Source organism: Ambystoma mexicanum, chromosome 8, assembly GCF_040938575.1.
Source record: "Ambystoma mexicanum isolate Mex_15411 chromosome 8, UKY_AmexF1_1, whole genome shotgun sequence".
In the NCBI taxonomy this organism is placed as follows: domain Eukaryota; kingdom Metazoa; phylum Chordata; class Amphibia; order Caudata; family Ambystomatidae; genus Ambystoma; species Ambystoma mexicanum.
The window spans coordinates 1702244020-1702257746 of NC_090929.1; positions in this window are offsets into that span (position 1 = coordinate 1702244020).

Genomic DNA, 13727 nt, shown 5'->3' on the forward strand with positions numbered 1-13727 from the left:
CACAGCCTCAAGTTCGCATTACATTTGGTCACTAGAACAACAGGAGACAGTCAGTCTGAGCTCTCTACCTTCTCAATAACCTCCTTCTGGAGTAATGAATTCAGCTCGATTCTTAGCTTTTCCTTCATGTGGTGGGGCACTGGTCTCGCCTTATGGACCACAGGGATCACCTTATCCTTGACTCTCATTCTGTGCATGCAATCCTACAGTGTCCCCAATTCGGTGGTGGACACTTCCGGAAATCCTTTCCCCCACCTATTTTCTACTTTCACCATGAATACCGGTTGTGCATCCGAGCCCAACAATGACAACCCTTTATGAGCCACGTACGCTTGTGTGGAACACTTCCTGTCTTTGCACTCATTCGACGCTGGGAACTTCCCAAGTAGCACTTCTCCATAAGCACAGGGTTCAGTATCATTCCCCAGCAACACCTGCAGAGAGCCACCCGCAGCTCCCATTTAAGTATCGCTGGAATCAATCGTCCACGGGGATCCACTGTCAGCCTTCATCAGTACGGTTTTGCCTATTAACACAAAGTCATTTATCGGACCCTTCTATCCTGTGATGACATTGATCTCGAACCCATGCTGAACATGTGTTTCTGAGGTCTGTAGCTGGGCTCAATTGGAGACGACCTTCTTTGGACATTGGTAGATAGACTCCACCATACTTTTCGCACTATCTTTGCACACTTGAGCGAAATGTCCCCTTCTCGTACACTTGAGACAATATTAGCATTCTTATCTGGGCAAAGCACACTACTTGATAAGTGCGTATCACTTCCACACTTGAAACACTTGACATCTTTGTTCCCTTCGCCACCTTACTTTGAGGGTTTGAGGGCACAGACTTTTTGGGGCTGCTTCTACAGTATCATGTGTGAGGGGTCAGAAAGGAGAGGTGGATACAAAGTGTGAATATTCTCAACATTGGCCATTGTATTACCAGAAAAGGGTTTGGATAAAGGCCTAACTTTCCCTATACTAGCGTGAATGTCTCTTATAAAAACTAAAACTAAAGCAGGCTGACCTTGTGTACCAACTTAATCTGACCCTCACACTGACATACATAAGCAAAAAGTGCAAGGTAAATGTTTCAACTCAACAGAAATGTGCACAAAATTCAACATATAACTTCAACAAAACAATCCTTGTGTCCAGGGGTTCGTTCGCTTACCCTGGATTAATTCAAAAAAACGGTTCACAATGTTCTGTGTCAAGACGAGTCTCGTAAAGGCAATATAAATGTCTCTTTTACCGAATACTCTCCTCAGGATGGGAAGACAAATGTTCCTTCCACAACACTGGCTGGAATACAACAAAGAGGAAGTCTCTCCTAGACTTTCAGAATGGTAAAACGAAATGTCTTTTCCACAACAATGATTGGAATATTGCAAAGGAACGGCTTTACTCCTTTTCCGGATGGTTAAACATGTGTTTTCTCCAAAAGTGATTGAAGTATGGCAAAAGGCAAGTCTTTTCAAAGTTTCTGGTTGACAAAATGTTCAATTGAAACAACAATTTAATATGACCAAGTCTCTTTTCAATACACCAATTCAAAGTGAGTTTCCCAGTATACTCTACTGCCAGGAAACTTCTCAACTGGAAATGCTTGATTCCCTGGTTTACTCTCCTGCCAGGAATATACCTTTCCAAAAAGGTTTACTACCTGATAGCCTTATCAGGACTCTATGCAACATTCACACCCTCCTTAGGTATCACACAATTGTAATCCTTCAACTGACATCCCATATATGAGGGATTGTTCAAGCACTGTCTGTCAACCTTTCTTTCAATCTCTCTTGCAAATGCTTGTTCCACGTTTCCCCCAACTGACATCTCAGGTCAGTAGAATTGTTCAACTCTTGCCTCCATGTTTCTCTCACAATCTCTTGGCTTATGGCAATGCTGGTTCCAGGCTTCCCCCAACTGAAATATAATGTCAGGAGAATTGTATAATGTTCAACTTCTCTTTTCAGTTCTATTTGATCGATATTGAAAAATGCTTTCAAAATAATGTTTAGCATGTTCGCACTTTCTTGGGCCCCCTACGTTTCTGGGCTGACTCCTCAGTTCACCATATGGCTGCTGTGATGTGCTTGCGAGGGTCCAGCTTCGCCTTCTGGGCAGAGTTTCATTAGGTCCCCACGCGGGATCTCCTGTCCTTTGCCTCCAGGACCTGTGCAGCTCTGCAGGACAGCATCTTCTCTGACAGCCCTGCTGCGCACTGTTTGCTTTCTCTCTCCCGGAGAGCCTCTTCTCCAGTCCCGAATGCTGCCAATCTGCTTCTGGTAGACGTCTCTCGTTCTCCCTACACCTCTTCGTGGGATTTCCTCTGCCACCGGTCTCGCTTCCTGCTCTGCGCACTCAGCAGCCTTCCTTCTCTCTCCTTCTTCGTTCCTCTTGCTTCAGGTGATCTGGGGATTTTAATGTCCCGTGCAGCTGATTAGGTTTGTGACAACTAGACTGCACATTACTCTTAATGTCACATTTCCTCCACATTGACTCCTTGCTCCGCTTCCTCGTCGCAGTACCTGAGGCTTTTTGGGACCAAGGAAGTTTCAATTGATTTTAAATCACATGGTTGAACAGTTGCATTAAAAATACAATCACCATAAACATTAGATGTTTCATATGTTCTGGGTTTACCATGTACACATGAAGACTGAATATGGTTTTGTTTAAGCAAAGTAGCTTTCAGAGTTTTACAATGAGATGTTTCTGAATAATGACATCCGGCCATTAAAAATGCAGGAATTAAGGGATCTTCCTCACAAGAAAGAAAAGAATACCGCCTCTCTCCTGTTGGAGTCACCACTCTCCCCTGACAGCCATCTCCCCCCATGTGATCGATCCTCAAAATACCACCCCCAGGGTCAGGATCCGTGTTACTCACCACCGTGCAGGTAGGCCGGGGCATTGTTCAGAAGAAGCTGCTCAGGACTCAGATCTTCAGTCACTGCTGAGACCACCCAGTTTCAAGGAGGGTGACTCAGACCGGACTCCCTCTAATTGAGGTAACTCTTTTTGCCAATAGACCACCCTGCTGAGCATACAAGACTGGCAGGGCGGTAGATTACCCAAAAGAGCGGGGATATCCACACCGCCACACCAACCTGAAAGGGAAATACAAGGAGTTAGCACCAGTATATACCAAGTAGCATATATAGTTCTATAGGTACAGTAACTACCTGAAAGGCAATGGGGACTGGACTAAGGAGGGATCCTAGAGAGAGAGGACAGGGCAGTTAGCTAACTAATAGGACTGATAAGCACTGTAAGGGATACAAGTATAGAATGTCTTGCCCCTAGGTTAGAGTAGAAACTCCCAAAGATGAAACAACGACAGGAGAAAATAATAAAGAGGAAGGTTAGTATAGGGTAGCTCCCCGGGCGGCACGAGGGTCACAACTAGGTCCGGGGTGGTGCAATGGGCAGCAAAGCGTTCGGAATTGCACGGGATCAAGGTAAGTTCCAAAGTAACCTGAATGGCTCAAATTTCAGACATGAAGGGAACAGGAGGTTGCTTATCAATATGCAGAGGAACACAAGTCAAACTTTGAGCTTACTGGAGGAACGAGAAGCTGTAACGGAATATGTGGATTCAAGTACAAAAAAGTAAGCAAACTGCGTACCAGCAATAGCAAAGTTACCGTAGCCTCGGGGAGGTCCTGGAGTTTGCAAGGAGCCGCTATTGGGTACCAAACACAGCTGCAGACTTACGCTGGTACCAGATGGCAAATGCAGCCGTAGCTCCGAGTGGGTACTGGTCCTCCCACGGTGTTGCAGAAAGAATGGACGCACCGCACACAGCTGCAGAAGGACTTACAAGCTCACAAGAAGAGGTGCAGCGGAATGCACCGCCGTGATCGGTCCATAAATCAGAGGACAATCCAAGAGGAAAAACAAGGAGGTCAGTAAGGCGTTCCGGGTAGGCAATAGGCGGACAGTACCAAGGCCAGACAGGGGTCAGACAAACAATGGTCGGTAAGGAAGTCCGTGATCAATCTCAGGAAGGAATGAACAGCAAACGGTACGAAGGGGTGAATATAAGCTAATTAGAACCGCCGTACCTGAGTACACAGAGGAATTTAAATGAGAGAAAACGTGGCTTGTGATTACACGCTGGTTTGCCGGAGCGCGTAGTAAACAGGTGATGAGTCACGTGACGAGCCGTCGACGTCTTTGTTTCCCCAGCAACCGCCAACACTGCCAGAACGGGGAAGCCCGATGTAAGTAGAGTTCTTTATGGGATAAACGCTTTGAACTTGGGAGATCGGACCGGACCCTATGTGTAACAGCATCCACCCACAAAGACAGTGGCCATCCCCTGGAGGCATGGAAGGGCTGCAAGATACGAAGTGAATGAATGAGCCAGATGCTCTCAGGTCCGGTCTTCTGAGCCGTAACCCTTCCAATCAACCAAGTAGAGCAACAAACCCCTAGAAACTTTCACGTCCAAAATACGGGCCACCTCGAACTCCTCCTCCCCATCCACCAGAACAGGAGCCGGACGAGCAGGCAGGTGGGTCCCAGAAGGACAGGGCTTTAGCAGGGAGACATGGAACACAGGATGAACTCGCCAAGCAACTGGCAGAGACAAACAAACAGCCACAGGATTGATCACGGAAGCAATTTTGTAAGGACCCACAAAGTGAGGCAGTAGTGTCCTCTTACCGGGTATGCGCACGTGGCGCGTGGACAGCCAGACAGACATGCCTGTGCGGTAAACAGGAGCTGGACTGCGATGGGAGTCAGCATACTTTTTCGACCTCACCTGGGCACGCAGTAGATGAAACCGAATGTTCAGATGCATCTGATCCAAATCCCTGATACAGGCAAGGGCTGCTGGGTTATCATTTGGCAGTGTAGGATCCAGAGGTAAGGATCATGGATGGTAACCATACAGATCATAGAATGGAGAGGCCCTAGTAGCAGTATGCAGAGAATTGTTACATGCAAATTCAGCTTGAGGCAATGCAGCCAACCAGGTCAACTGGTATTGAAGACATAAAAAACGTAAGTATTGTTCCATGGTGGAGTTTGTCCGCTCAGTCTGTCCGTCTGTCTGCGGATGATAAGATGACGAATATCTGTCATCGACTAGCAAAGCTGCCGTAAGGGCCTTCCAGAAGCGGGAGGTAAACTGCGACCCCCTGTCAGAGATAAGAACCGAAGGCAGGCCGAAACGCTTGAATATCTGAATCATAAACAAATCGGCCATTGCAGGAGCCGTAGGGATGCCCTTGCATGGTATGAATATGGCGTATTTGGTGAAATAGTCGATAACAACAAGGATAGTGTCATATCCTTTGATCTTAGGTAGTTCGACCATAAAGTCCATGGCCACCATTTGCCAGGGTTTGTAGTGTACCGGGAGAGGCTGTAACAAACCCATCGGCTTCTTCCTAGACGATTTACACTGGGCGCAAACAGCACAGGAAGCCAGATAATCGGTAACATCACGAGCTATGGAGGGCCACCACGACCACCAACGTAAAGACTCTATTGTTTTCTGTTGCCCAGGGTGTGCTGCACTAAAGAAACATGGGCCCACTGGAGAGCAAGAACACGGGCTTGACCGGGTGGAATAAAAACCCGATCTTGGATGTAAGGTAACCCATGAATGATGGTAAGCTCCAAATCATTTATTTCAGCGAGACCTGACTGAACCCATTCTTCAAGGAGAGCACATAATGAGGGCTGAACCGAACAACCGCAAACCACATTGCCCTGAAAAAGAGGAGCAGGATCAGCGGGTAAAACACGATTTCTCGATTGTAACCGAGATAAGGCATCAGCTTGGACGTGTAGGCGTGCAGGGCGATAGGTTATAGTGAAATGGAACTGAGAGAAAAATAAATGCCAGCGGGCTTGTCTTGCAGTAAGGCATTTCATAGATTTGAAAGCCAGGAGGCTCCTGTGGTCGGAATATACAGTAACACAATGTTTGGCCCCCAAAAGATGGTGCCGCCATTCTACAAAAGCCTCCCAGATAGCCAGCAGCTCTCTTTCGGTAATCGCGTAATTCCTCTCATAGGCAGTAAGCTTTCGAGAGTAGTAGGCAACAGGATGTATCTCCCCTGATTGAGGGCAAGCCTGAGACAAAACAGCACCGACCGCGAAGCACGAGGCATCTGCTTCCACGAAGAAAGTCTGATCCAGATTGGGGTGTTGGAGGACAGGTGCTGTAGTAAAGGCGGCTTTGAGGTCTTCAAAAGGCTTTCTGGGCTTCCTCAGACCATGCAAAAGGAACCTTGGCATTTGTCAAAGCAGTCAGAGGAGCTGCTAGAAAAGAAAATGAATGTACTAAGCACTGGTAAAAATTGGCGAACCCTAAAAAGGATTGTAATGCTTTGACTGAGGTCGGTGCTGGCCAATTCAGAACCGCCTCCTACGAATTCCTTGGTTGGTTAGATCAAAACCAAGGAACTCAACTTCTGTAACGTGAAAAACACATTTTTCTGCTTTAACAAAAATGTGGTCATCTTGAAGGCGTTCTAAGACTGTAGAGACGTGTTGAATATGTTCTGTCATAGAAGGGGAGTATTTCAGGATATCATCCAGGTATATCACTACGTATTGATCGAGTATGTCATGGAACACATTGTTCATAAAAGCCTGGAACGTTGCCGGTGCGTTACAAAGCCCAAAGGGCATTACGAGGTATTCATAAAGACCGAAACGTCTCTTGAAAGCTGTCTTCGACTCGTCTCCACTTCTGATATGCACCAGATTGTAGGCTCCACGTAAATCCAGTTTGGTGAAGAACTTGGACTGCCCCAATCGGTCGAGCAGGACTGAAATCAACCGGAGGGGATACTGTTTTTTTTTACAGTTACTGCGTTGAGGGCCCTGTAATCTATACAGGGCCTGAGATCCCCTTCTTTTTTGAGCACAAAAAGAGCGTTGAAGCAGCGGGGGAAGTGGACGGACAGATAAAGCCCATGGCCAAAGCTTTATCCAGGTACTCCTTAAGGACCATGTCTTCCTTTAGGGTAAGTGAATACACCCTACCTGATGGTATGCTCGCTCCAGGAACCAGTTCAATAGGGCAGTGGTAGATGCGGTGCAGAGGCAGAATTTCAGCCATCTTTTTATCAAAGACATCAAAAAAAGAGGAGTACACTGGCGGTATCTGTGCTGCAGATTTGGTCGATACGGCCCCAATTGAAGCCGAAACTGCTGCCTGAACCTGACTAGGAGTGTCCATGGTAACCCTGTGGTCGGACAGACAGTGGCCATTGCAAAACACAGGGGGAAACTGAATGATGCCCAGAGCCCAATAAATAGCTGGATTGTGCAGCTGTAACCAAGGTATCCCTAATATGACTCTGTAAACTGGTGCTTTAATGACGTCAAAGGTGATTTACTCAGAGTGTCCATCCGTAGTGCACATAAGAAGTGGCACAGTGTGTTGGACTACTAACCCAGAGACTAGGGCAGAATCGTCGATGGCATTAACCGTCTAAGGCTGTGGTTTGGCCACTAGAGCAATACGAGAGGCGGAGGCAAAGGCCTGGTCAATATAATTGCCAGTGGCCCCTGAGTCGAGGATGGCTGATACAGAGAACGAGGGACCAGAAGCCATTGAGAAATTGACTGGAATGGAACAAACAAGGTAGACTAGCAACAAATGAGTCCAAAACAGGCCTTCCCGACAAAGGGACTCCGTCTATTGTAGGTACCTGGCATTTCCTGCCTTTTTCTTGGGTTTTATGGTACACTCGGGTAACAAGTGATCCAATTACCCACAATACATGCAGAGATTGTTTTTTCTGCGTTGCTCCCGTTGAGCAGGTGTCAGAGGACCTCTTATGGTTCCTATCTGCATGGGTTCCGGAGCAGTGGTGGCCGAATGGGCTGACTCCGAGATCAAAGGAGGAAGTGTAGGTCTCTTCTCCCCTTTTCGTTAGGCCCTGCGGGCGTCGATCTGCAGAACAACAATTCACCAAAGACAATAGGGACCACAGGAACTGTGGAGAGCGTGTCTTTTAACTCCTCAGAACGGCCCTGATAGAACACGGGCCGTTTTCTTTTCTTCCGGCCAGTCGGTTTCCGCAGCAAGCTGATTAAAGCGAGCCAAATAGGTGAGGAGAGAGGTAGAACCCTGCCTAAGTTTGAGGAGTTCGAGATCGGAAGCTTGAGTGGTATAGCGGGTACCAAAAACCCTACTCATGGCCGTCAGGAGGGCATCACAGTCATATAACACATGGCTGTTTGTCTCTAAAAGAGGGTTGGCCCAGGCGGCCGCTGTGCCCCCCAAATGAGACAGGACGAAAGTGGCCTTGGTGGTGGAAGTGGGAAATGAATCGGGTATACACAAAAAGGGCAGCTTGCACTGATTAACGAAAGTGCGATACTGCTTCGGATCCCCTGTGAAGCATTCCGGAGGAGCCAAGGGGAACTAAGGGGAGATCATAACAGGTGTTGGGTCCTGTCCAGGCTGAGGGAACCCGGAGCCAGATGCAGAGGCACCAATTGCCTCTGCTCCCTGTAAACCAGGGGATGACACAATTTCCTGCAGTATATCAATCCTCATGCGAAGATATTCCTGAGCAGAAACCATGTCACCCCTGAGATCAGAGACCATCTGCATGATTTGCGCCAGAGGTTCTGAGGGATCCATTGACACTCTTCTAAGGCTTCTAATTCTGTTACAGGCATGCTTGGGCGTTGTTCAGAAGAAGCTGCTCAGGACTCAGATTTCAGTCACTGCTGAGACCACCCAGTTTCAAGGAAGGCATCTCAGACCAGACTCCCTCTAATTGAGGTAACTCTTTTTGCCAATAGACCACCCTGCTGAGCATACAAGACAGGCAGGGCGGTAGATTACCCAAAAGAGCGGGGATATCCACACCGCCACACCAACCTGAAAGGGAAATACAAGGAGTTAGCACCAGTATATACCAAGTAGCATATATAGTTCTATAGGTACAGTAACTACCTGAAAGGCAATGGCGACTGGACTAAGGAGGTATCCTAGAGAGAGAGAGAGAGGACAGTGCAGTTAGCTAACTATTAGGAGTGATAACCACTGTAAGGGATACAAGTATACAATGTCTTACCCCTAGGTTAGAGTAGAAACTCCCAAAGATGAAACAACGACAGGAGAAAATAATAAAGAGGAAGGTTAGTATAGGGTAGCTCCACGGATGGCACGAGGGTCGCAACTAGGTCCGGGGTGGTGCAATGGTCAGCAAAGCATTCGTAATTGCACAGGATCAAGGTAAGTTCCAAGGTAACCTGAATGGCTCAAAGTTCAGATATGAAGGGAACAGGAGGTTGCTTATCAATATGCAGAGGAACACAAGTCAAACTTTGAGCTTACTGGAGGAACGAGAAGCTGTAACGGAATATGTGCACTCAAGTAGAAAAAAGTAAGCAAATTGCGTACCAGCAATAGCAAAGTTACTGTAGCGTCGTGGGAGGTCCTGGAGTTTGCAGGGAGCCGCTATTGGGTACCAAACACAGCTCCAGACTTACGCCGGTACCAGATGGCGAATGCAGCCACAGCTCCGAGTGGGTACTGAATGGAGGCCCCGCACACCGCTGCAGAAGGACTTACAAGCTCACAAGAAGAGGTGCAGCGGAATGCACCACTGTGATCGGTCCATAAATCCAAGACAATCCAAGAGGAAAAACAAGGAGGTCAGTAAGGCGTTCCGGGCCGGCAATAGGCAGACAGTACCAAGGCCTGACAGGGGTCAGACAAAGAATGGTCGGTAAGGAAGTCCGGGATCAATCTCAGGAAGGAATCAACAGCAAACAGTACGAAGGGGTGAAAATACGCTAATTAGATGCGCCGTACCTGAGTACACAGAGGAATTTAAATGAGAGAAGACGTGGCTTGTGATTATGCACTTGTTTGCCGGAGCGCGTTGTAAACAGCTGATGAGTCACGTGACAAGCCGTCGACGTCTTTGTTTCCCTAGCAACCACCAACGCTGCCAGAACGGGGAATCCCGATGTAAGTAGCGTTCTTTATGGGGTAAAAGCTTTGAACTTGGGGGAACGGACCGGACCCTATGTGTAACAATCAGGTAGCAGCTGCCTTCCCCGGACCACATGGGAGGAGAATTTAGGCTGGGTATCAGTGACGACTCTGCAGATTCATCACACAAATTCCTCATATAATGCACTGTTTGTTCTTTACTTCTGGTGGTTTCAGCTGCCCCACCCAATGTCAAATCCTTGGCCAGCAGTATTTCCTGTTCCCTAGTGCTGCCTTATTAAGGAATTCATTAGTGGCCTGAAGTCACATGGATGCCTCAATGTCCTCAGCGCAGCTGCATGTGACTCACCGGTTACTGTGGCTCTTGGACCCTTTGAAAAAATGTATGTCTCTCAAACGTGTACTCAAAGTGTTCTTGGAGTTTCTGAAGCACAGAAGGAGAGTTATCCAGTTCCCCTTGGCCCCCTTCTTCAACCTCTGGTAGTCCGTCAAAAACACAAAGTTTTTCCTCCCACTTACCTCCAAACCCATAGTTCAGTGGTGCGGTAATGCGGCAGTAATGCAGTGATAACTTTGTTACTACTGCATTAGCACTCTTTTGGGCCACACCGCCAAACTCATAATGAGGCTAAAAGAATGTTTTCTGTTTGGGATCTGACACATATACACTGAGATCTGATATGTAAGGGCAAACACAAGCAGGGCGTAGCCAGCTCTTGTGGAAGAGGCCGCTGTCAGTGTAAGGCTTCCTAGCGGATGAATTTCCAGTGGTGGGTGAATGTTCTTTGTGTGGGACTGGTTATTCAGAGCAGCCTTGATGCCTAAGAAGTGAATCCTGCAGGACTGGAAATCCTCTACCAATCCATCTCTGGATGTGTGGATGGATACAAGAGATGTAGAAGCCCACCGTGAAGGCCCACAGATAAGGCTGGAGCATGTCTGTGCAGGCCCCCACTCAATCGGGCTGTGACCACCACTAACAGAGACCATCACCATCTCATTGCTGCTTTTATCATGCGAGGGACCCATATCTGGATTAATCCCAATACAGGACAAGGAGCCTTCTCTCCATACTAAGATGGCCGCTGCCATCCTCACTATGCTGCCTGGCCCTGATGCACACTCGGAGCCCTGCCTCCTGTTGCCCCGGATTGGTTGATGCCTCACCAGCCCTAGCAGCCTCACAGAGCCAGCAGGCAAAGCCCACCGGGAAGGCCCAGCGATAAGGCTGGAGCCTGTCCGGGCCGGGAAGCCACCCGCTCGACCAGCCACTAAGGTATGCACCCACATTCACATCTGTTTACACTGTAAATCCTTTTTTACCCAAACCTCTATCCGATCAATCGTGCCGGGCTGTCTGTAGGCACTTGATAGCCCAACTCATTACCCAGGCAAAGGGAACTCCTGTCCATGACTATCCTCCAATGTCCCTAGAATGCCTTGTCTGGTAACCACTCTTGTAACACTGTACTTTACCGAACGTAGCCTTTTATGATTTTTCACTTGTATTATTTTGTGATCTTTGTTCTGTACTAAATTCCACTAAAATGTTATTTTTTTTTAAATAAAGGGAATGGGACTGGGTCTCCAAAGAAGACCACCGTTCCTGCAAAGACTCAGATGTTTTCGGAGCATGTCTTCATAACTGGGACCATCACTCATGTACTGCATGACAAAGCTGTTATTGTCACAAATGCCATGTGGCAAATGGTGCAAGATGGGCAGTATGTCACAGGCCCACACTGCCATGCCAGATGGCTTCATGGCCTCATTAAATGCCTTTTGGCATTGGCAGAGTTTCACTGAAGGGGGAAGATCTCCACGCATTGCACAGCAGTCAAAGACTCCATTACCGTAGCATGTCTGTTATGCAATGACCTTCCTGATCCAGAAATAATAGTGACGGTTACTAGCGTGAGAGCTCTGCAGGCGGCTATAGAAGTGGTGTTTAAGGGCCTAGACCCCGAGGTGGTTCTTTCTGGTGAGAAGGACACTGGTCACACTAGTAGCTCACAGACTAGATCCTAAATCAACTGAGTCACCTACTTGTACAAGACATGGCCCAGCGTTCACTGAGCATCTACTATAGTAGAAAAGGAGTTGCTGATCTCAGGGCTGCACATTCGATGGAGGACATTGAGGCGTCAGACCACAGGCTCCAGCCAGAACTAAGCGAGGTGTCCTCAGATGGTGGTCTGAGTCAGGCAAAGGGAGGCTGTCCTATCTTGTTGGGTCTCTGGGAGCAGCCCGGGGTGCAAGCTCAGGGTCAGGCTCCTGGTTTGCTTGAGGTGTCCTGGGAGAATGTTCTCTGTGAGTCCATGAATTCTCAGGCAGGGTGCAACTGAAGATTGGTTGCTCCCCAGTGCCACAGACGTGACTCCTGAAATTCCTTTAGCCGGCCACTTGGGAGTGACCAAGACATCTGACAGGTTGCCAGCACATTATTACTGGTCCCAGGTAAATGTAAAAATAAAGGTATTTGTGGACTTGCTAAGCTTCTGGTATGTCAGGGAGGGCAACCAAGGTAGCCTTCGTTCCACTACCATTGGTTGGGGTGGGGGATCCTTCCGAAAGGCTAGTATGGATACTGTGGGTCTTATTTGGACTCCAGACCACCCCAGAAAGCCAGTATGTGTTAGTGGTTTCAGACTATGGCACACTGTTCCTTGATGCAGTCTCCTTGAAGGTCAACAAGTCCACTGTGGTGATGGAGAGATTCAACAAGACCCTGAAAGGAAGGATAGGTGTGTAGTAACAAGTAGATGGCACGAGGATGTGATGTCATATCCATTCTAATCAAACGTCACCACGTGCCAGGTGAACGTTGCTGGAGCTTTTGATGAACTTGTTGAATACGACTGCTGTGGTTTACAATATAATAAAGTTAATAAGAACTGATATGGATACAGTGGCTTGAAAGGCCATCTGAGGAGAAAGTGGGCTGTTCACCCGCCATGCCTACTGTTTACCTGCAGGGCGGTGGCATAGAACAGATTAGGGTTCAGTCGCTTGAACGTCTATTTGGTCACCCTGTTAGAGGCCAGTTATTTTCCTGGTTTCAGGTCGCACAGACTGGCGTGTACGTGATCTTGACACAAGAGAAGGTGAGCTGCTGCAAAGCAGATTTCACTTGATGTCTGACAAGGTGCCTGTAAATCTTCACAATGTTGACGCTGGAGGTAATTGAGCCATCCCGTAGCCCATGGCCTGGCACTATGGGGCTGGTACCTAAACAAGAACACTGAAGACTGCTATTGCGTGCACTAGAGAGGGCTGAACTCTGTGACCAAGCCAGACACTCACCCCATACCTAGAGCGGATGAGCTCATTCATATGCTTAGCACTGCCGAATACATGTGCACCTTGCACCCAATGGGTGGGTACTGGCAGGTCGGCTCGACTGGCAAGGTAAAGGACATGTCTTTGTTTTCTACCCAGAAGGGTACTATCAGTTTCCGGCTCTGTCTTTTGGGTTACAAATGTGCCTTTCCCCGTCCGAGGATGATGAACCTGTCCGGACGAGAAGACCTGAGCATTTGCTATATAGATGATGTTGCAGTATTCGGCCCATCTGGGGAGACCATCTACCCCACCTGAAACGGGTGCTCCGGGCAGCTTCGAAAGCTGGCCTGACTATCAAGGCCTCCATGGGCCAGATAACACAGGGCACCAGGTGTGTGCTGCTAAGGGTTCTATGCCATATCATCGACAGTCATTTTTACAACGGGTGTTTTTACGAAAAGCATTGTGCTGAAAAAAGTAATTGAAAA